We start from the raw sequence: 25,110 nt of genomic DNA, 5'->3' as shown, positions 1-25,110 counted from the left end.
TATATAGTGCTTTAAGGTTTACAAATCCCTTTATGTATATGAGTTCATTGTACTTCATAACAATGTATAACAATACTATAGTCATTATGATCACTACTTTCCTGACAAAGAAACTGAGGCTCAGAAAGCTAGTGATTTGTCTTTAGTGACACAGTTCATAAAGATCAGAGTAAAGGACTCAGAACCTGGATTTCCAGAATCCTATACTGTATCCAAATTATTGTGTATGTATATGTATATTGTACATGTATACTTAGACATGGATATACACAAATGTATATCCAGGTATATATGAATATATAATATAGATATGATATTTATGTTATATATAACATGCACGGGTATATTACATGCATGTTATACAAACATATGTGTATACAGACACAACTAATAGTCATTCCCCAATAGAAAATGGTCAAAAGATATGAACAAACAGTTCTGAAAAGAACAGCAAAGTGTTCAGAATATGAAAAAAATGCCTCAGATCAACAATAAGAGAAATGCAAATGAAAGCAACTCTGAGATTTTACCTCATGCCCTGCAAATTGTAAAAAATGACAACAGTTGATGTTGGAAAGGCTGTACGAAAATAGGCACACTAACATATTGTTGATGAAATGATACTGCCATTTTGGAAATAATTTGTTATTATGTAAACAAAATGACTAAAATGGTCCTTTGAACCAGACTCCATAACTGGGTTTATATTCCAAGGAAGCTACAAATAAGAAAAAAAGTCCATATATATATTCCAAAATATTTATAGTGGCACTTTTTGTGATATCTGAGAATTGAAAATGAAGTATATGCCTGTTAACTGGGAAATGGCTAAACAAACAGTACATGAATGTAATGGAATATTACTGTGACTTGTGTGGTAAATACAGAGAAGCATAGGAAGATCTATATGAATTAATGCAAATTGAAATTAGTAGAGCCAAGGAAACAACATGCATAGTAGCCACAACAATGTAAACAGAAAATAATATACCAAAAAAAAATCAAGAGTAAATGCAACAAAATCACATAGATCAAATAGTACTCAAATGAAGAGATAGATGACATCTCTAAGTATAGCCATTCATGGAGTTTACACATTGTATATGATTTCAGACTTTTTCCATGTGTCAATCAGTTGTGCTAACTTTTTTCCTTTATTAAAATAAATATTTATCACTGAAAAACTCTGAAGGTGGGAGGGGAGAAGGATACATGAGATGACTGAGATGATAGTGGTATTTTTTTTTGCCAAAAAAAAGTAAAATTTATTAAAAGTTTGCTTGCATTAGACACAGAGTAAGTCTGTGCTAGGTCATTCTATGGTGCTCTCACCATTCTATGGTGCTCTCACTATTCCATGACATTCTATGGTGCTCTCACACCAATATTTAGTATTCTTAATAGCAATAGAAAAGTATCATGTAATAAGTTCAGTTTGGGACTTATTGAGATTGAAATGCTTACAGGTCATATTCAGTAGACTGATAATGAAGTGTGAGTAGAGCTAAACTACAGATGATCATGCAGATTTGGTAGTTATCTGTACAGAGATGATAATTGAACCCCAATGAAAGGTGACAAGTTTTCTAAGAAAGTATGTACAGATAGAAGAGAAGAGAACTCAGGAGAGATCCTTAAGGAACATTCATGTTAAGAGATCAAGATAGATTATGAAGTAACAAAGTAGACAGAATAATGTTCAGACAGGGAAGAGGAGAACCCAGAGAAATCAGTGTCATGAAAGTCAACGGATACCTAATAATCCAAATGATCAAAGTGGGAATCAGAAAACCATGATTGTATTAGATCATTTTAGTGATGGGTCAATAGTATCATCTTCACTTTTAAACAATGGTATTTTTGAATAAGGGAATTGTGATATTGTTTGGAAGTGCATTGATTGTTTCACAATAATTGATGGAGAAATGTAGAGGTTTCACTAGGAATTACTGTAACCTTTCAAGATCCTGAAGTTATTCTTATCACCATTCCTAAATTTAGAGAAACCATGGGGATATAATTTTTCTCCCATGAAGATAACATTTCTTTAAATTTCTGCTGCTATCACGAGTCCTGTCTCCACTGACTCAGATCACAATTCTTTTGTATCTCCAAAGATGATCATTAAGAGTTTCTGTGGTAAAAAAAATTCATCACCTTCTATCCAAACTAGCAATGAGCATTTTTGAACCTAGCCAGATTGGTTTTTCTATAGCAAATAGTCTACTCCTAAGCCCAAACTCAAACCCAGCTTTTATTCTATCAGCACAGTCTTTAAGAACCCAGGTATTCCCCTATGCTAAGTAAGTAAGGGGATTTAAATGGAACCCAATGAGGATACAGTCACTGAGAAGGCATGAGATTTGTATTATCTCGTGCCCTTCTGAGTATTACATTTAGTGCAGTTTTGCCATTTTCTTGAATATAGTTATCTCATGGTATTTATATAACACAAAATCTCCTTGTGCTATGAACATGACAGCATAATGTAACAGTTGAAAAAGAATAAATTGAATGTGCCACTTCCACTTTCCAATGCTGGAATTCCTTGAACACATCTGAGGTGCACCCCCCACCCTCCAAAAGGAGAGGCATTACCTTGCCAACGAACTATGGTTTTTCCAGTACCAATGTATGGTTGTGAGAATTGGACTATAAGGAAAGTTGAGTGCCTCAGAATTGATGCTTTCAAATTACAGTGCTGGAGAAGACTTTTAATAGTCCCCTGGATAGCAAAGAGATCAAATCACTCAATACTTAAAGAAATTAATTTAGGCTATTAACTCTAAGGTCAAATATTGAAGATAAAGCTTAAATACTTTGGCCACATAATGAGAAGACAAGATTCATTGAAAAAGACCCTGATGTTGAGAAATGTTTATGGCAAAAGGAAAAGGGGACAGCAGAGGATGAGATAGATAGTATCATGGAAACAATAAACGTGAACTTGAACAGACTGAGTGATAGCAGAAAATAGAAGGGTCTGACATGCTATGGTCCATGAGGTCACAAGGAGTTAGATATGACTGAATGACTGAACAACAGCAACAGACATGATATCTTTTAATTGCTCCTTTATTTCTTACATAATGAAATTGTCTTGGGCAATGCCAAAAGGTAAATGAAGATTTGAGTTTATGGAACTTTTGATCATGTAACCTACTTCATTTATGTTTTTTTTAATAGTTTAGAGATTTTGTTCTAATAGCTTTAATTACAGTGCTTGTTTGTTGAAATGAAAACTGAAAACAAGTGTACAAAACAGTCGATTACTAATTGTGTATTGAAAGCAGTAAGAGTTTCCACAACACCAAACAAACCAGTTCTGAGTTTTTCCTGAGATAAAGTTTAACAGCTCCAGCTTCTTCAGTGTTTATCAAAATACAAAAGAAAAAAAAAAGTAAAGATCTTTTTTTTTTCACATGGCAAATCTGACCCTTGTAGTAATGAGGGGTAGTAAAGGACATTTCACACATATACAGATAGGGGGATTGTTCCAAAACCAGACCGAATACTTCTAGAATGGAATGACTCCCCAAGCTCTCATGCTCAATTTATTTTCTTTCAAAACCTAGACACCATAGAGAAATGCCTAGTGTTCTTGACTGTGTTTTTGAAATATCTCCAGCCAAGCTTTGGGGCTAATGCAGGCTGTGCTTACTGTGGAGAGGTTTCAAACAGAAGCACCACGCACACACTTGACCAAAATTAAAAGACTGGTGTTTTGTTATCCAAATATGCCAGAAAATTCTTCTCACTGTTCATAACCAGCCATAATTGTGTCCTTCCTAAGAATTATTCAAGTGCAATGGAGAACTAATCACACCCTGACCTGAACTGCAAGGGTGGGGGGAGGGAAGTCTAGTTAGAAACGGTTTATGATTGAAGATCTAATGCTCTCAATGTGCAGCCTGCTCTGAACCACAACCTCAAAGCTTTTTTTCCTAATATGTATCCATGTGAGCACAAATACAAACACAAACTCTATGAAATACATAAAGATCCAAAGACATAGCATTACATGGATCTCTATTTTAACCATGCAAAATTGATTACTTGTTTGATTTTTATCATCATTTCTCAAATTTAAAACAGAAACTGCAGACAATTACAATGGTCTGGTATTCAAGTTGTTACTGCAAAACCTACACTAAGCATATTTCTCTGTTCTGTGTGTTCAAGTGTTTTACTTGTCTTTTTTTTTTATTTTTTTACTATTTAAAAAAATACAGTTCAGGTTAAAAACCAACCACCAAAATGGATCTCAACACAGATCTCACAAGCCAGTAGGAGTAGCATTCGGCTCTGCTGCTGCACGTTAACCCCCAGCAAGCCAAGTATCAATGTGCTTAAAATCCCTTCCCAGTACTAAATGGTGAGTTGATTTTTTTTACAATAAAAAAAGCTGAGTAATATTGCATAGGAGTGCCAGAAACTGCCCCATTGGAAACAAAAACTATTTACATTAAATAAGAAACCTGTGTTTCAGGCCTGTATTTGCCACATTTACAGCATGGTGCAATACACACTGTGACAAGGGGTAGGAAAAAAACAGCTTCCGGCACTCAATACCACAAAGTAGCACAGTTTGCCACATGAGAGTAAAGCGAAGGGCGAATAGGAGGAGATAAGAGGGAGAGAAGGAAAGAGGGAGGAGGAACTTTTGTTGATTCATTTCTGGTTTTGGAGCTGATTGGACAACCACTCCAGTCCTTCATAGAGCTCATCCCCACTAGTGGCACAGGTGGCTTGGATGTACCAATTTCTGTGACGAAGAGAATGCAGTCCAAGTTTATCTGTGATTTCAGCTGCATTCATGGCATTCGGAAGATCCTGTTTGTTAGCAAACACTAATAAGATGGCATCTCTAAGCTCATCCTCTGCCAACATTCTCATCAGTTCTTCTCGGGCCTCATTCACTCGTTCTCTGTCATTACTGTCAACCACAAAAATCAGTCCTTGTGTGTTCTGGAAGTAGCCACAGGGGTCGCATCTTGTCCTGGCCACCTACATCCCACACTGTGAAGCTAATGTTTTTGTATTCTACAGTTTCTACGTTGAAACCTATAGTGGGAATAGTAGTTACTCTTTCACCCAGCTTCAGTTTGTACAAAATAGTTGTCTTTCCTGCAGCATCCAGACCAACCATTAGGATCCGCATTTCTTTTTTGCCAAAGATCCCCTTGAAGAGGTTAGCAAATATATTCCCCATGGTTCAAGTGTGATGTATTGAACGTTGGCAAAAGAAACCCGTGAGCGGCTGCCACTCCTTTTTATCGGCTCTCCAGGCGTTGGTTTCGCTCCCACAAGATGGCGACTCCCCTTTGTTTATGTTTAAAAAAAGACAAGTATGAAAGTATGATTAGAGGCAGAAGTTAGAGATTTGGCTACAGAATTGAAAAGCACATTAAATTCCACCACATCACATATCTTTCATACTATAAGATTTGCCTGTTGTAGTAACAAGGAGCTGTTATATATACTATATAGAGTATAACTCTTTAAAAAAGTGAAAGAAATTTCCCATGAGTGAGTCTTCAATATTAGCAAGCAGTGTCTTAAAGTAATGTTAAAGGCATCAACATTAAGCAACATTCATTTTTCTATAAATTATTTAGTTTTTGTTTAGTAGTGTTACTAGGTAACCTATTTTTTTAATGCTTTATTAACTTCTGATTTACATCATTCGTTTCCTCCAGATTTTGAGTTACAAATTTTCTCCCCATTTTCCCCCTATCCACTGCCCCAAAATAGCAGTCCCACAGGATATCCCCTCCTCCAATCTGCTCTCTCCCATTTTTCTCCCATACCCCTTTCTACTTTTCCAGTGGATCTCTATGCCTCAGTGCCTGTATATCTTATTTCCCAATTACATGTAAGATGGTATTAATAATAGTATATATATATATATATATATATATACACGCACACACATATAATATATGCACACACATATATACATATATACGTATGTGTATATGTATATATATATATATATGAATATTTGATTTTAAAACTTTCAATTCCAGATTCATTCCCTTCCTTCCTTGTCACCCACCACCCTTACTGGGAAGATAAGCAGTTCAGTATAGGTTGTACATGTGTGGCTAATGCAAAACAATAACATAGTAGATATATTGTAAAAGACTGACTATATTTCCCTCCCTCCTATCCCACCTCCCACTTCTTCTATTCTCTACTTTGATGCTATTTTCAAAAGTGAGTGCTTCCAACTTCCCTCCCCCCAACCTACCCTCCCTTCCCTCATCCCCCCTCTCATCCCCTTCCCTCCCTATTCTCCTGGAGGGTGAGATACCCTATTTAGTGTGTATTTCACTCCCTCCTCAAGACAAATTCAATGGGAATAAGGTTGACCCATTTCATTTTGCCTTCCTATTCTTGCCCTCCATTGTAACCATTTTCCCTTGCCTCTTCTGTATGAGATAGTTTACCCCAATCTGTCTCTCCCCATCTCCTCTCATTATATTCCTCTCACCTCTTAATTTCACATTTTAAGTATCATTCCTTCCTGTTAAATTGGTCCTGTGCCCTCTATCTATGTATACCTGTAAACATATATACACACATTCATATGCCCATATACCCTCATATATAGACAAATTATATATTTCTAATCCCTTGAACTACTGAGGAAAGTTTCATAAATTACAATTATTGTTTTTCCATGTAGGGATGTTAATAGTTCAACTTTGAAAAGTTCCTTATGATTCCTTTTCCCTGTTTACCTTCTCATGCTTCTCTTGCTTCTTGTATCTGAATGTCAAATTTTCTATTCAACTCTGGTTTTTTCAGCAAGAATGCTTGAAAGTCCTCTATTCCCCTGAATGATCATATTTTCCCCTGAAACATGATACTCAGTTTTGCTGGGTAGGTGATTCTTGGTTTTAATCCCAGCTCCTTTGCCTTCCGGAATATCATATTCTTAGCCCTTCTATTCCTCAGTGTAGAAGTTGCCAGATCCTGGGTTATCCTGATTGTTTCCACAATATTCAAATTGTTTCTTCCTGGCTGCTTGTAATATTCTCTCCTTAATCTGGGAATTCCAGAACCTGGCTATAATATTCCTAGGGGTTTTCTTTTTGGGATTTTTTTCAGGAGGTGATTGGTGGATTCTTTCAACCTCTATTTTGCTCATTGGTACTAAAACATCAGAGCAGTTTTCTTTGAGAACTTCCTGGAGGATGATTTCTAGGTTCTTACTTTGATCATGGCTTTCAGGTAGTCCAATAATTTTTAAATTATCTCTCCTGGATCTATTTTCCAGGTCAGTGGTTTTTCCCATGAGATATTTCACATTGCCTTCTATTCTTTCATTTGTTTGGATCTGTTTAACAGCATCTTGATTTCTCTTAAAGTCATTAGCTTCCATTTGCTCCAATCTAATTCTGAAGCAATGATTCTCCTCAGTGAGCTTTTGAGATTCTTTTTCCATTAGGCAAATTCAGCTTTTTAAGGCATTCTTCTCCTCATTGCCTTTTTGCGCCTCCTTTGCCATTTGAGTCAGTCTGTTTTTTAAGGTATTATTTTCCTCAGTCAGGCTGTTGACTCTCATTTCATAATTTTCTTGCATTGTTCTCATTTCTCTTCCCAATTTTTCCTCCACTTCTCTTATTTGGTTTTCAAAATCTTTAAGTTCCTCTATGGCCTATAACCAGCTTGTATTTTCCTTTGAAGCTTTTGGTGCAGGAGTTCTGACTTCACTGTTTTCCTTCTGTTCGATGCTTTGCTCCTTTTTGTCCCCAAAATAGGAGTGTATTGTTGGAATCTTCTGTCTGCTTTGTTTCCTTTGCCTGCTCATTTTGCCACTCAATTACTTGACTTTTGGGCTTTTTGCCACAGTAGGACTCTGCCACCAGACAGGGGAGCTTTCATCCCGAATGCTGGGGTTTTCTCAGCTGCCAGAGGTATTAGATGGATGCCCTCTTTGAGGTCTCCACACCCTCTGGCAAGCTGGACACACAGCCCAGGACCTCCACCCTAGACTTTAATCCAGATCCAAGCAGGTTAAAGCAAGAGCGATTACCCCTCAGACTGGTGCTTGGTCCCCCTACACTCTGCAGGCCAGGAGCTGAAGCTGCCACGTGGTGATGGCTGGCTGTGCCAGCATCTCGATGGCTTCTCGTCCGGGGGGTAAAAGCCACGCACTCCCACTTACTTGTCCCAAAGTCCAGACTACACTGACCTCTCACTTTGTCCTTTGTGTCTATGTGTTGATAAATCTGGTAACTGCCACAGCTGCTGCTGATCTGGAGTCCCTCTGGCCTGCGGCTGGTCAAGCCTGCCCTGGGGCTAAAGCCTCTGCGTGGGGCTGGGCTCGGCTCCCAGAGCGCTCTGCTGGATTCCTGCCGGCCTGCCCGGCTGTCCTCAGCAGGAGGTTAGCTTCTTTGTGTCATTTTGTGGGTGCTGCAGCTCCAAAGTTTGTTTAGAGTCCCCTTTTTACATGGATTGGGGAGGGTGGAAGCCGGAGCTGCAGGAAAGATGTGATTCTATTCTGCCATCTTCGTATTTTTTTCCTTTAAATGAAATAGGAAAAACTCACTGGATAAAGCATGTATGAAATTATCAGAATTGCATTTTATTGAGAATGGGCAGAAATAGTAAGCAATGAATATCATAATTTCCAGACCAATGGCTCACTCAGACAAAGCTCATTCTCAAGCCACACTTTCTCCATCAGTGTCTTTGGTAATTTATTTGTTTTCTCTTTCCATTTTGAATTTAAAGACAACATACATTTTTGGCAGAGGCTTCATTGTTTCCTCTCCCTCCTTATTCATGTATATCATTATCATTTCCCTTCATCATTTTCCTTCATAGCATTTTACTTTTAAAAGAGTGTTGCACTGGCCTAAAGTTCATACTTATTTGATTCAGAGACTAGAGGAACAACCACTTGTCAAGAATTCAATTCAAGGTGAGGGTTCTACAAACATTTTAAAGTGCTAGTCAAAGATGAAAATGAAACATCTGCATTCTGCTGGGGGTATGGGGATGAGAAGAAGTTAGAAAAAGAGTTAATTCACAACCTAGAATCAGAGAAGTCAGAACAGGATATGAATTTAGAACTAATTAGCTAATCCCTCCCACACTTTTTTGCAAATAAAGAAACTGAAACCCCATGGATTAAAATAGTTCTCTATGTGTATGCAGTTAGTCTCATACTAAAGTTGGGAAAATCTTTAAAATTAAGCAAAATTATAATATGACTAAGATTGGGAGAAGACTGGTGGAGGAAAAGAACCGCGGTAATTATAGAACTTATGGTTTCCTCTCTACCTAAACAAGAAAAATTAAAAAGACAAAAATTCACTGCTGAAAAGAACTACTTAAAAAAATTAGCTGAGTGGAAAAAGATATACAAAAAATCACTGAAGAAAATAATTCCTTAATAATTAGAACAAGCAAGTGTAAAATAATGACTCTTTGAGACATCAAAAATCAATCAAACAAAGTTAAAAGAATAAAAACATAGAAGAAAATGTTAAATATCTTATCAAGAAAAAACAACTGACCTGGAAAATAGATCAGGGGGAGATAATTTAAGAATTAATGGATTACACAAAAGCCATGATCAAAAGACTCTAGAAATCCTATTTCAGGAAACTATTAAAGAAAGTGGCCCCAATATCCTTGATCCAGGGGGTGAAATGGAAATTGAAAGAATTCACTGATCAGCTTTTGAAAGAGATCCCAAAATGAATATTACTAGAAACATTATAGACAAATTCCAGAGCTTCCAGGTCAAGTAGAAAATAGAATAAGTGGGGGGCAGGATAGGATGGAGGGAAATATAGTTAATCTTTCACAATATGCCTACTATGGAAATGTTTTGTGTAACTACACATGTGCAACCTGTATTGAATTGCTTATCTTCCCAGTGGGGGTGAGTGAGGAGGGAAGAAAGGAAAAAATCTGGAACTCAAAGTTTTAAAAACAAATGTGTATAAAAAATTTTTTTTACATGCTACTGGGAAATAAGATATATAGGCACTAGGGTATAGAAATCCATCTTGCCTTACTAGAAAGTTGAGTGGGGGGGTGGGGCGGGGAATAGGGCAGGATATAAGAGAGAACAGATTGGGGGAAGGGGTATTCAGTAGGCTTGCTATTTTGGGGTATGGGTAGAGGAAAGATGGGGAGGAAAATTTGTAACTCAAAATTTTGTGGAAATGAATGTTGAAAACTAAAAATAAATTTAAAATTTGGAAAAAAAAAATCTTCCCTAGAAAACCATTATACAAACAACCTGTATGTATAATTTAAAATAACAGAAACAGCCTGTTGCATATGATAATAAAAGAGAAAAGAAAAGCAGAAAAAAGACATTTTGAGTATCTCATTTATGTGAGATAATTTACCCCATTCTACCTTTTTAGAATCTAAGAATAAAGTCCAGTGTATCCTTTTTTCTCACTTCTCAATTTTATTTCTTTAGATATCATTCCATTACACCTGTGCCTTTTGTCTATGTATACTCCTTCTAATTGCCCTAATAAGGGAGAATATTCTAAAGAGTTACTTGTGTCATCATCCCAAGTAGGAATGTAAACTGTTTAACCTTACTGAATCCCTTATGTTTTCTATTTTCTCTGCTTCTTTTGAGTCTTGTATTTGAAATTCAAATTTTCTATTCAGATTTGGTATTTATATTAGGAATGCTTGAAAGCACTCAATTTAACTGAATATCTATTTCCCCCGAAAGGAGATACTTAATTTTGCTGGGTAGGTTATTCTTTTTTAATCTTAGTTTCTTTTTTTTTTCTTTTTGCTTTTTGGAGGGGGAGGGTAGAGCCATTGGGGTTAAGTGACTTGCCCAAAGTCACGTGGCTATTTTTGGTGTTAAGTGTCTGAGGCTGGATTTGAACCCAGGTCCTCCTGATTCCAGGGCTGGTGCTCTATTCACTGTGCCACCTGGCTGCCACTAATCTTAGTTTCTTTACCCTCTGGAATATCATGTTCCAAGTCCTCCTATCCTTTAATATAGAAGCTACTAAATCTTGTGTGATCCTGACTGTGACTCCACAATATTTGAAATGTTTCTGTGTGGATGCTTGCAATATTTTCTCCTTGACCTGAGAGTTCTGGAATTTGGCTGTATTACTGCGAGTTTTCATTTGTGAATCTCTTTCAGAAGGTGATTAATGAATTCTTTAAATTTCTATTTTACCTTCTGATTCTAAAGTATCTGGGCAGTTTTCCTTGATAATTTCCTGAAACATGATTATTTACACTCTTTTTCTGATTATCGCTTTCAGTAGTCCAATACTTCTTGAATCTATTTTCTAGGTCAATTGTTTTTGCAATGAGATATTCCATGTTTTTCCTATTTTTTCATTCTTTTGACTTTATTTTATTGTTTCTTGATGGCTCATGAAATCATTACTTTCCCCTTGCCAGAATGTAATTTTTTTAAGGAATATTTTCATTAGTGAGTTTTTATACCCCTTTTCCATTTGGCTGAATCTTTTAAGAATCTATTTCTGAAGGGTCCGCTAGGTGGTGCAGTGAATAGAGCACGGGCCCTGGAATTAGGAGGACCTGAGTTCAAATTCAGCTTCAGACACTTAACATTTACTAGCCATGTGACCTTGGGCAAGTCACTTAACCCAACTGCGCTGCCTTGCCCCCTCCAAAAAGCCAAAAACCTTGTGTCTTGAGCATTCCTGTTGTCATAACATTTTTTTAATGGTGGGATGCTGTTTATTTTTTTGCTCATTCTCCCACCCTACTTCTTGATTTTCAAGTTTAAGTTGGTAGAATGTCTCAACAGAACTTCTGTTTTCTTGGATCCATCTTTTGTTTTCTTGGGATCTCAGAGGCAACTCAGGGTGGGGTCTTGCAAATTTTCCATACTCACAGAAGGCATTCTCAGGGTGACATCTGTTCAGTGCCCTCCTAGCCTGAGCTCTTCTCATCACTGACCCAGGTTTTGATTTGAGTAATATTTCTATGGGCTTGTCCTTGATTAGAAGTTTTAGTAGACCCCTTTGTATTCAGCCACTGAGTACTAGGAATCTCTGCAGGTTAAGAGGGATTGAACTGTTAAACTCTTACTCATTACTCTTAACTCATTAAATGTGTCCTTAATGTCACAGGTTCCCCACCCCTGACTAGTCATATCTGTCCCTGCAGTTGCTATTCCATGAATTCTGAAAACCTACAGTATCTGAGGGGGCACTAATTTGAGAAAGTATCTCAATAGGCTGAGCTAAAATTGTCTTATTTGTCCCACCATAGAAGAGACCATGAGAACCAATGAAAATGCTATTGACAAAACTGAACCCTTCTTTGGGCCATCTTTCACTATGAGTCACTTTTTAAAAAAAATTGGTTTTTATTAATTTTTTTTACTTTTAGTTTACAAGATTCATTTACACAATTCCTTGAGTTTCAAATTTTTTCTCCTTCCTCCCCCCCCCATCCCCCGCCAGTGGCATACAATCAAGTATAGTATCTGCAAATACTTTCACATTAGACATTAGTTAGGTTATAAAGAAAGATCGTATCAGATGGAATGAACAATGGGAAAGAGGAAACAAAACCAAACAAGAAAAAGAAAAAGAGCAGGTAGTTTGCTTCAATCTGGATTCAAACTCAGTTCTTTCTCTGGATGTAGAGATCTCTCTCCATCATGAGTCTTTTGGAGTTGACTTATAACCATGAATTGCTGAGAAGGGTCCAGTATATCAAAGTTGGTTGTCATACATGTTTTGTCTGTAACTGTACAAATTTCTCCTGGCTCTACTCTTCTCACTCAGCATCAGTTTGCATAAGCCTCTCCAGGTAAATATGAAGTCCATCTGCTCCTCATTTCTTATAGCACAATAGTATTCCATTCCATGCATATACCACAACTTGTTTAGCCATTCCCCAATTGATGGACATCCCCTTAATTTCCAATTCTTTGCCACCACAAAAAGAGCTGCTATAAATATTTTTGTACATATGGGTCTTCTTCCCACTTTTATGATCTCTTTGGGATACAACCCTAGAAGTGGTATTGCTGGGTCAAAGGGTATGAAATTATTTATAGCCCTTTGGGCATAATTCCAGATTGCTCTCCTGAATGGTTGGATCAGTTCACAACTCCACCAACAAATATATTAATATTCCAATTTGCCCACATCCTCTCCAGCATTTGCCATTTTCCTGTTTTGTCATTTTAGCCACTCTGACTGGTGAGATGTGGTACCTCAGAGTTGTTTTGATTTGCATTTCTCTAATCAATAGTGATTTAGAGCATTTTTTCATATGCTTATAAATATCTTTAATTTTTTTCCTCTGAAAACTGCCTGTTCATATCTTTTGACAATTTATCAATTGGGGAATGACTTGTATTCTTATAGATTTGACTCAATTCTTTGTATATTTTAGAAATGAGTCCTTTATCAAAGACACTGGTTGTAAAAATTCTTTCCCAATTTTCCACTTCCCTCCTAATCCTGGTTACATTGGCTTTGTTTGTACAGAAGTTTTTCAATTTAATGTTATTAAAATTATCCATTTTGCATTTTATAATACTCTCTAATTCTTTTTTGGTCATAAAGTTTTCCCCTCTCCACAAATCTGACAGGTAAACAATTCCTTGCTTTCCCAGGTTGCTTACAGTATCAGCCTTTATACCTAGATCATGTACCCATTTGACTTGATTTTGGTATATGGTATTTGATAATGGTCTATGCCCAGTTTCTGCCATACTATATTCCAGTTTTCCCAGCAGTTTTTGTCAAATAGTGAGTTCTTATCCCCAAAACTGGGCTCTTTGGGTTTATCAAACAGTAGATTACTATAGTCATTGACTGCTGAGACTCATGCATCCAATTTATTCCATTGATCTATTCCTCAGCCAGTACCAAGTAATTTTGAGGACTGCTGCTTATAGTACAGATTAAAATCTGTTATAGCTAGTCTACCATCCCTAGCATTTCTTTTCATTAATTCCCTTGATATTCTTGAAGTTTGTTCTTCCAAATGAATTTTGTTGCTATTTTTCTAGCTCTATAAAGTAGTTTTTTTTTTTGTAAATTGATTGGTATGGCACTAAATATATAATTTATTTTAGGTAAAATTGTTATTTTTATTATATTAGCTCATATGAGTCACTTTTGTAATAAAAGATTTTTAACTTTCCAGAAAGCCCCTTAACTGATATGAAATGGATCATGGGCAGGTCAGGACATACTCCCATAGGATAAGAGAGACTATCTTTATTGTAAAACCCTGTAACAAGATGACTACACAAAAAGGCATTTTCCTCTATCAGCAAAATTCTCAGTTGGCTTTTGGTAAGTTTAAGAAACACCTTTTAATCAACAGAGATTATTTCAAGCATAGGGCTGCCAGACCCTCCTTAGGTAAATGTTATCTAAAACTCTTAAAGCAAATATACCTGGGTCTATATAATAAAAAATTTAGGCTACTTCTCATCCTTGACACAAATTCTTCTTTTGTCCAGATAGAAAGAAAATAGAAGCCTACAATGGAGTACAGGGTGTTTTGCACACTGATGATCACTCTGATGCTGGGGCTCAGTGTGCTGACCCAGGAAGCCTCTGGTAAGACAAACTTATTTTTTGCGTATTATGCTGAAGTTCCAGAACTAATAGAGTAGAATTCATAGTTTTGCCACTCTTGAAAAGTGATTTTTTCCACAATTTAAGTTCTAAGGTGGGACAGGTAGGAAGAAATGTCTCAGATAAAAGGCAAAATCCACATGGATTGTATGGAATGTACAAAATATTTCCTGTGAGTGCATTTCTCCCTAAATCATTACTGGTAGTAGATTAATCACCACAACTTCACTACCACCACCACCACCACTACGATCACTACTTTTACTGAGAAAATATTTTGTATATGATACAAAAGGATCAGTGATAAGCCTACCTGCTTGGCTATAAGTTATAGCAAGAGCTATATTGTTGAGTCCAGAGGGCAAAAGTAGGAATTACAGAGGAGGATAATAAGCAGATAGATTTCAGGTTACCATTAAGACTATCTTCCTAGTAATTAGAACTCTGCATTGAGATCTTTAAAAAGAGGCTGGATGATCCCCTTATAATTTTGTAGATCATATTCATGATGTGGGTAGGGACTGGACCAGGGGATTCCTGAGATCCTTTCCAGTTTGGGGTCCAGGCATCTATGAATGAGTGGCTGGGAAATTAGGAAAGATGTTACAGCATTACAGGATAACAAATGTCCTGAGTTTCAAAATGGGGAATAAAATGGCAAAATTCCAAGAACATTTTAAAGGGATGGCTATAAAATATTAAGAAAAGGAGGAGATAAGCATTCATTAAGTACCCATCATGTGCCAGGCATTGTATAAACACTTTATCAACATTATCTCATTTGATCACCACAGTACCCCTGAAAGGTAGGTGCTATTATCTCCATTTTACAGTAAAGGGAACTTAGGCAGACAGACTAGACTGTCCTGCCTAGGGTCACACAACTAGTGATTGAGAATGGATTTGAATTAAGATCTTTCTGACATTAGACTTAAACCTCAGCGCCACCTACCTGCTCCTAGCTGTAATTAAGACAATGAACCAAAACTGTTCTTTATCAAGAACCATGTCGAGCTAATCTCTTTTCCTTTTTTTTGACAAGTACATCAGTAGAATGTTTTATGTTCCTTATCCCAATTTTAGAAAATAATTTGACAAGTTACTGATATAATTCTTATGTAAAGATATGAGACAGGCAATGTCACAGGCAGGTCCTTTTGGAACAGATTGAATGACTTGACAGAGAATAGTTCAATGGTTTTATGTCAGTTTGAAAGGAGGTACCAAACAAATATCTGTTCTCCTTATGCATTTAATATTTTCCTCAATTACTTGAGGACAAATAAATAAAAAATAGAAAATAGAAAAAATAGAAAATAGCATGTTTATTAACTTTGATGAAGAGATAAAGTTATCAAAGATGTTTGAAAATAGAAAGTATAAAAATGATTTCAATAGAGGCTTGGTTGAATCTAAGATGTCACTGAACAGGTACAGATGTAGTTTTTATGTTTGGGCTTAATATGTCCTCTTCACAAGTACAACATGAAAGGGGAGCCATTAGGGAGGAGTTTGTTTGAAACAAAATGATATGTGAACGAAAAAGATAAAGCAATATTTTCTTAAGTTGTCTTAAAAGAAGTACAGTGGCAGGAAACAAGATACTGATAATTCCACTGCAATTCTTCCTTGGTTAGGGCATAGTATTAATGTATTAAGTTCTCAGGGCCATGGTTTAATAAAGACATTATTCCTTCAACAGAGTAAAATGATCAAGATGGTGAAGAACCTTGCTTTTTCAACTGAAGATCCTGAGGATGTTTAGTTTAAGGAAAGACAAATGTCAGAGCCTAAAGGCAGCCTAAAAATACATTAGCCTTTTTTTTCACTCATGTATTGTTGATTCACATTGAGGTTGTAGTTCAATAGAATAACCTGTTCCGTTTCAGACAAACTCAAATCTAACCACTCCTCTTCTGTCTTGTCCTTATGAGATTGATGTTTTGAGTCTGAATGTATAAACTTTACATCTATCCTGATTCAATATAATCTCCTTAGATTCAGTCCAGTCTCAGGAAAACTGTTTTAAAGTAATTGAAATACTTCACTGTGAAATAGAAATGACATTCATTTGACTTGGTCAAGGGTATAGAACCAGAAATAATGGTGGATGCTGCAAAGATACATATAATTTTAATATAAGGAAAACCTTCCCAATAATGAAAAGTTCTCCAAAAACAAATTGGGCTTTCAGAAGGTTGTAGATTTCTCTGCACTAAGCAGAGGCTGAATAATCATTTGGACCTTTTGTAGACAATATTATTGTTTAAAAACAGCATAATGGAAATAAAATTGGGTGAAATAAGCAAGGCTAATTCTGGTATTCACAGTAACTACACAATTATTTCCACTTAATTTCTATGAACCTTAGTTTTCTCATCTGTAAAACTGGCATAAAAATGCTTTCCTAACAGGAATGTTGTGAACATCAAATGAGATAGCCTATGTAAATTATTTAAAAAGCATTACTATTACTGTTGTTCAAGTATGGATTGGACCAGGAAGTCTCACATCCCAGTGAACAGAGAGTCAAACTATATCGAAAAATAAGTTCAAACTCTGCCTCTGAACCATATTGACTGCATGGCCATGGGCAAATCATCAAACCTCTAAGTAACACTTGGATGGGCAAATGTAGAAGAATATAAGTTATGGGTTTGAGTTACTGACTGGTTTTGGTGTAGGGAGTTTATATGCTAGAGGTTCCCCATATTGAGGCAGTCACAGGTCCAAACCATCTCCTTCACTATTTTCACCCCTCCCCCCCAAAAGAGGGATCAGGCAAGATAAGTTCTGAGATAATTTCTAACTGATATTCTGGGATGATTTATTCAATGGATGAAGATTATCTGATGCTACATGAACTGTTTACTTTTAATTTTATCTTATACATTTTCAGAAATATGTAGAGTGGAACCAAAGCAAAGAATTAATTGTGGTTGGCCTGGTGTCACAGAAAAAGAATGCCAAGCAAAAAATTGTTGCTTTGATGACACTATTGCAGGTGCTCCCTGGTGCTTCTCCCCTCAGACTATAGATACAGAAGAGGGTATGTATCTTTGGAAAGTTATTACATTGCCTTCATGCTTACAGTAAATCAAGAGGTTGGATTAAGGGATGTGTAATGTTTCTCTCCAGATCTAAATTCCTGCTCTAATGTCTCATCATAATACATAGATGATTCTAGAAATCAAAGTTGAATACAATTATATATTTGTATACAAATAAAGACAACAAATTTAATTTAAAGCTTGAAGCATAAATAACACATGATAGAAAAAGGGCTTCTGATAGGAGATATAGTGAATGGAGAGGCAAAGTGCTGTCTTTTAGCAAAGATATTTTAATAATAGCCTTTTCCAAAGAATCTCAACTCACATTTCCCCCCCAAAAAATATTCCAATGGCTTTAAAGCATGAGTTTTTAATAATTTTTGAATATTTCAGAAACTTTGGGCAGTATGGTGAAGGTTATGGACCCCTTCCCAGAATAACAGTTTAAATGTATATAATAAAACATTTAGTATTACAAAAGAAACCAATTATATAGAATAAAGGTATCAAAATATTTTTAAAAGTTCATAAATCCTGGGTTAATATAACTGTCTCTAAACAAAAAGATGCTGCAGGAAAAAATAAGTGCTGTTAATCATCAGCAAAATTAATAAAAATTTTATCATTAGTTTATATAGACATCTATGGTAGATTTCATAACCTTTACATTAGTTTGTTTCTTCATATAACCACACACAATCTTCATTCTTCACTGTGGTGAAACTATTTGTATACCCTTTTGGAAGGTTATATCAATGAAGTGCAAGCTTTGGCAGGTCCTACAAAGTTTGAAGGGGTATCTAAGTGGCTGGTCCTGGGGTCAGGAACAGCCATCTTCCTGAGTTCAAATCTGGCCTCAGGCACTTACCAATTGTGTGACCCTGGGCAAGTCACTTAACCCTGTTTGCCTCAGTTGCCTCAGCTGTGAAATGAGGAGAATGAAATGGCAAACCACTCTAGTAGCTATGCCAAGAAAACCCCAAAAGAGGTTGCAAAGAGTCAGATACAACTGAAACAACAACAAAGCTGGAAGGATTTGGTACAAGATTGAAGATGACTTGCTTATTGTTAGATAAAGATCACTCTCAGTAAGGTGGGACAGGTTCATCATCAGAAGCGTAGGCACCACATTATCAATGTTTCTGACAATACATGAAAATTTACCAACATATAAAAGGGTCAAAAATCTAGATCAAGGGAGAAAGTATTCATACAAGTGAAATTGCAGATCTATTGAAATATTTAAGATGGTAAATTGGTAATTTTACCATGTAAGTTTATAAGTTTTTCCTGACTGACACAAAGATTAGATTTTTACATAGAACTGCCAAATGAATGCTGAAAGTTATCTATAACTAAAAAGTGGTCATTGATATGTCCAGGAATCAGAATTTAAAAGGAAAGAAGAAACGAAACTTGGAAAGAGTAGAGAATTTATTAGGCTGGTGCGCTCAGTACTTTGACCTCTGTCACTGGTTTTTCCTACAAGTTTCTCAGCACTTTGACCTCTGTTGTTGGTTTTGCAAAGAAGTTTTTCACCAGACTTTTACATTTTTCTATTTATTTTTTAAAATTCTTAAAAAAAAAATTTGAGTCCCAAATTTCCTCCTGCCCCTTAGTAATTATAAATGTGAAACCAGTCAAAACATTTCCATAATAACCATGTTACAAAAAAGCCAGAAAAATAAAGGGAAAAATTAGACGTCAATTTATCATAGCAGTATTACTATGTACAGTGATCTCTTGGTTCTCCTCACTTCACTTTGTATAGGCTTTGCCAAGTCTTTCTTACACTGCCCCTCCTCCATTATTTGTTATAGCAAAATAGTATTCCATCACAATCACAACCTCTTGATCAATTGATGAGCATCCCCTCAATTTCCAGTTCTTTGCCACCACAAAAAGAGCTAGTATAATTTTTTTTTACATATATGTCTTCCTGTTTTTTTTATCTTTTTGGGATACAGACTTAGTGATGGTATTGCTGGGTAAAAGGGTATAGACATTTGTATAATCACTTTCACCAAATTATTTTGACAGATGACCAACCCCCCATTTGGTTAAAGCAAAGTGACTTGGCTACTTTGCTGCAGGACAAAGATTGACTGTTAATGTGGGGAAAATTAGTCAATAGTTCTTATAGAACCAATTTTAAATTTAACCTCATTGAAATAATTTTATTTTTTCTAATAGCAACAATATTTATCATCACTAACAAAGTTATATTTTGTTTGTCTTTTAGAATGCACCATTTAAAGAACTCTTACTGCAGGATCTTGCTTGCTTCATCCAATGGAAATCTTACTTTATGGCAATGGGAGATGTTTTTAACTTTTACTGTATTTTCTATAACTTTGTCATGGGTGTTTTATCACTTTTAATTTTACATTTTCAGTGGCACAATCCACCACTTCTATTCAAATACTTCTTTGGTAGCTAATATATAATTTGAACTTAAAATTAAAAAATAAATGGAGATCAAAAATTTCTATAAATGTTTCTCAGTTCCTTAAACATATCTAAAATGATTTTACTTATTGAGAAATAAAGAATTTTCATATCTATTTGCAACTTGTTTCCTAGAATAGAATCTCAGAAGAAAACACTGTTACTATTATTAGGAAGAATTATAAGAGTGGGTACAATAATAAGGTAGTCACAGAAAGGCATCTTAATTTTTTTACATAGTTATAATCACTTATTAATTCAATAAACATTTATTGATTGTGTACTATATGCCAGGCACTGTGCTAAGCACTAGGGAGGTGAAAAGAAGCAAAAGACAGTGCTTGATTTGAAAAAAAAAAAACTTGAATCTAATGGAGGAGACAATATGCAAACAAATGTAATACAAAGTAAACTATATACAGGGAAAAAATAGGAAATATTTTAAAGGGAAAGCACTGGAATTAAGAGGGATTGGGGAAGGCTCCCTGTAGAAGATGGGATTTTGTCTGGGATTTAAAAGAATCCATGAATATCAATAGTCAGACTGAAAGAGGGATTCCAGGCTTGAGGGAGAGCCTGAGAAAATGTTCAAGTAAGAGAGATGAAGTGTCTGGTTGATTAAACACCTAGAAGGTCATTGTCACTGTATCAAAGACTAAGTGTTGGGGAGTAAGGAGTAAGAAGGCTAGAAAGATAGGAGACGGTGAGGTTATCAAGGGCTTTTAATGACAGAGTATTTTGTATTTGCTTCTAGAAGCAATGGGAAGTCACTGGAATTTATTGAATAGGGGTTGGGGGATATGATCAGAACTGGTAAATCAACTTCATGGTTTCATGAATGGAGGATAGATTGGAATGGAGAGAGACTTGAGGCATGCAGACCCACCAGGAGCCTATTGCAGTAATCAAAGCTTGAAGTGATGAGGATTTACGCTAGCATGTTGGCAGTTTCAGAGGGGAAGAGGGAACATATCTGAGGATATTGCAAACTTGTTGACAAAACTTGGCAAGAACTGGGATGGTGGTGGTGGGGACAGTGAGAGATAGTGAAGAATCCAAGGTGACTCTTAGGTTTACATGCCTGAGTAACAGGGAGGATGATGCTGTCCTCTACAATAATTTGGAAGATGGGGAAGTTTAGGGGAATCAATAATGAGTTGTGTTTTGAACATATTGAATTAAAGATGTCTACTAGACATCCAGTTTGAGATACCTGAAAGGTTGTTGAAAATGCTAGATTGGAGATCAGAAGAGAGATTAGAGTAGGAAAGGTGGATTTGAGAATCATTGGCATAGAGATGATAATTAAATCCATGGGAGCTTCACTAAGTGAAATAGTACAGAAGAAGAAGAGACTGGACAGAACCATGAAGGACACCTGTGGTTAGAGTTTATGATCTGGAAGAGGATTCAGCAAAGAGACAGACAAGGAATGGTCAGATAGGTGGTAGGAAAGTAAGAGAAAAAGATTTCCCCAAATCCCAGAGAGAAGAGAGTATCATGGAGAGAAGACAGTGATCAACAGTGTCAAGGCTTCAGAGAGGTCAAGGAGGATGAGGATTGAGGAAAATCCATTGGATTTAGCAACTACAAGATCATTAGCAACTTTGAAGAGAACAATTTCTGGGGAATTCTAAGGTCCAAAGCGAGATTTAAGGTGTTAAGAGAATGGTGAGAGGAAAGTGGAGGTACCCATTATAGATGACTTTTTTTGAGGACTTTGACTATGAAGGCAGAAGAGAAATAGGATGACAAGAAGAATGGAAGGATCAAATGAGGGTGTTTTTTTCAAGATAGGAAAAGCAATATGAACTCTCCCCCCAGGAGAGGAGGAGAGATTGAAAATAACTGAAAGAGTTGGAATGACTGAGTGGGTCATCTGCTGGAGGAGATATGATGAATTGGGATCACTTGAACAAATAGAGGGGTTAGCCTTCATGAAGAGTAAGGTCATTTCATCTTGTGGAACAGAGGTGAAAGAAGAAATAGTGGCATAGAGCATTTCAGAGACAGGAGATGAAGAAGGGGAGGAGGGAGTTCATAGTGATAACCTCACTTTTTCTGTGAAATATGAGACAAGGTTCTTCGCTGAGGGAGTGGGACAGGGGGAGTCATGGGAGGTTTGAGGAGGGATGAAAAGGTTTGGAAGAGTTTCTGTGGAGAGTGGGATAGTGAACTATGGAAGGGTTAGTAGAATTAACTAGTAACAGTGAAGGCCTATGAGGTTGTCTCTTTCTGTATCCTCTTCCATAATTTGTAGTTGACCCAGTGAGAATACTTGTGTGATTTTCTCTTTGTTCAGCAGGACAGAGGTGAGAGATTCAAGAGAGGAGAATAGTGTAGAGTTCAATTCACTCACCAAGGAGTCAAGATGGGACGAAGAGTATAGAGAGTAGCTAGTGCAGGGAAGATGACCTAAGAGAGAATTGAGGAGTCAAAGGGATTAGAGGTCATGCTGAGGATGGAGAATAGGGTTACGTAAGGGAGGGCAGAGGGAGAGGTTAAAAACCAATAGATTATTGTTGGATAAAAGGATTTCAGAATTCTTGAACATGAAGGTGGTATGTTTGTGGGTGATGTCAAGATTAAGGGAATAACTTTTTGTGTGTGACTAAGGTGATGTGGAAAAGTAGTTAACAAGGTCAATAGGTTGGGGAACTGAATGGTTATGGTATTTGAGGGAGAATAAATATATTTGATTAAGTCCCCTAATATGACTGCAGGAATTGGGGAGGATTGAAAAATTAACTAGGTATCAGATTTATTGAGAAAGGAAGAGGAATTACCTAGAAGGTCTGTAGATAATAGCTACCAGGATTTTAAAAGGATGGTAGATTTAAATGGAGCAGCTAGATGGCAGAGTAGATAGAGCGTGTCAAGATCTTCATGCTAAGACAACCCCTCTCTTTTTTACTACTAGGAGATACCTTGTTTTTTAGAGCCAAGGCCCAGCAAGCAAGCTGTGCTTTGGGCTTGGAATAACAATTATCTTTTGCACTCACTCTCTGGATGAAATCTGCTGTAGATAAATCATAAAATAGACTCAAGTCAGCACCAGGTGTTTCCGTAGCTCAGACAAGCACTTGTATATGAACCCCTGCTACAATTAGACTTTTTTCACTAGGCAAACTTACCTCATTGTTGTTGTTACCCCTCACTGCTATGGATATACCTCACTGCACAGTTCTTTGTATAGCCATAACTGTACATATCAAAGCTTAGCCTCATTGCCTTGGATCTTCACAGTCTTCGAGGAGACCTTAGTATGTGTGTCTAGTTTCTCTCCTCCAATGCAATAAAGAAGGCCTTTTGCCTATAACTCCTGTGAGCTCTTTGGTTTTATTTTGTTTTATTTTTCAGAGTTAAGAGTTGGTGTATAGCCTCTGTGGCTCTTTGGTCATTGATTTTCAGTTTGACAAGCACTGGACTTGGAATCAGGAAGACCTGAGTTAAAATTTGACCTCAAACATCGACTATCTATGTGACCCTGAGCAAGTCACCCTATTTGCTTCAGTTCCTCAACTTTAAAATGGGGAAACACTGAAGAAGGAAATGGTAAATCACTTCAGCATCTTTTCCATGAAAGAGTCAGACACTACAGCTATAACTAATTATAATAATGGGCAGCTAGGTGGCACAGTGGATAAAGTGCCAGACTTGGAGTCAAGAAGACTCATCTTTTATGAGTTAAAACCTGACCTCAAACACTTACTATGTTTCCTTCAGTTTCCTCGTCTGTAAAATGAGGGAAAAATAGCAAATCACTTCAGTATCTTTGTCAAGAAAACCCCAAATGAGGTCATGAAGAGTTAGGCATAACTGAAATGACTGAACAACAAAGATATGAATGGCATGAACCTTAAAAGAAGAGAAATTACCAAGTGAAGAAGGACATGGGAGAACTTAGAAATGGCAATGGGAAGTAAGTAGTATTACAGCTTTGGCAGGACAGCATAACAGGAATTACAGGCTTGAGTCCATTTAGCAATTTCATTGCTACTACTACAGTCTCTACCACCACACAGTGCTCCTGCCCTCAGTCTATTAGTCTGTAGTGCAACAAGTAGCAGAAATCAACTCTACCCATTCCCGAAAAAGTGTATGGAAGAGATGGAAGTAGAGTAAATCAGAAGTATGTTGTGTCTGGAGTGGCAGTACATTGCTATACAGCATTGCTTAGATGAAGAAATGAAGGATTGAGACAACTGGAAGAGGTCATCAGAGTATGTGTGGAGCTGCATAAAGCCTGAAGAAAGAGGGACTAGTAGCCAGATGGGGACAGTTCTGCCCCAGCTACCCCCATTTAGAAGAGAGTGGGAGGCAGGTAGGAAATGAATTCCATAGCATGGGAAGAGAATGAGATAGCTCTAAGGTACAGTCCTGGGTGATCTATCATCTATGGAGATGGATTTAGAAAATGAAGGTAGAGGAATATAAAGAAAAAAGACCAAAATTGGCAAAAAAAAAAATCTCAGAAGGAAGAAAAAGCATAAAATCTTGAATGGAAGTGGATATATTAAAAGAAAATATGTTGATAATACAAGGGCAGATACACACAAGAGCAAATCAAATGAGATAGATATTTTGTAGTGCCTGGCACATAGTAGGTACTTATTAATGCTTATACTATTCCATTCCAAACATGTCTGAATAAATATTGCAAGACAAAGGAATCAGCATGTGAAAAGACAGAGACACCTGGTGATTTCAAAGGAACATGTGAATACAACAAGATATTCTATTCAATTCAAGAGAGAAATAAAAAAAATAGGAAAACAGAATTCATGGCATGCACAACAGAAATAATTGACAGAATATAACACACTTGAATCCATGGTGGAAAATTTCACCAATGAAGTGAAAGAGAAAACAAGGGATGAGAAAGACAAATATGTAGAAATTAAAGAGAAACAAAAAGCAATGAGGTTAAAAGAAAATGTGATTTATAAATAAGTAAAACATATTGGTATTGAAGACAGTTTAGGTATTAAAGATCTTCCCAAAAGAACACAACA

At 36.5% G+C, this 25,110-nt stretch overlaps 1 long non-coding RNA gene and 1 pseudogene across 1 annotated transcript; both read right to left on the bottom strand.

The window, feature by feature from the left end:
- Window positions 1-3,167: 3,167 nt before the first annotated feature.
- On the bottom strand, window positions 3,168-5,299 carry LOC138142403 (ADP-ribosylation factor 1 pseudogene; annotated as a pseudogene).
- On the bottom strand, window positions 3,168-5,322 carry LOC138142404 (uncharacterized). The gene is made up of 2 exons (XR_011163423.1): window positions 5,251-5,322; window positions 3,168-3,633 (listed from the first exon to the last, which is right to left on the bottom strand). It is a non-coding gene; the product is annotated as an uncharacterized lncRNA (long non-coding RNA).
- Between the last annotated feature and the right edge of the window lie 19,788 nt (window positions 5,323-25,110).

The sequence above is a fragment of the Petaurus breviceps genome, unplaced genomic scaffold (assembly GCF_028583685.1).
Source record: "Petaurus breviceps papuanus isolate PSGF00001 unplaced genomic scaffold, PetGlider_PUasm1.0 90574, whole genome shotgun sequence".
Lineage (NCBI taxonomy): Eukaryota > Metazoa > Chordata > Mammalia > Diprotodontia > Petauridae > Petaurus > Petaurus breviceps.
This window is presented reverse-complemented; position numbering and strand designations above follow the sequence as displayed.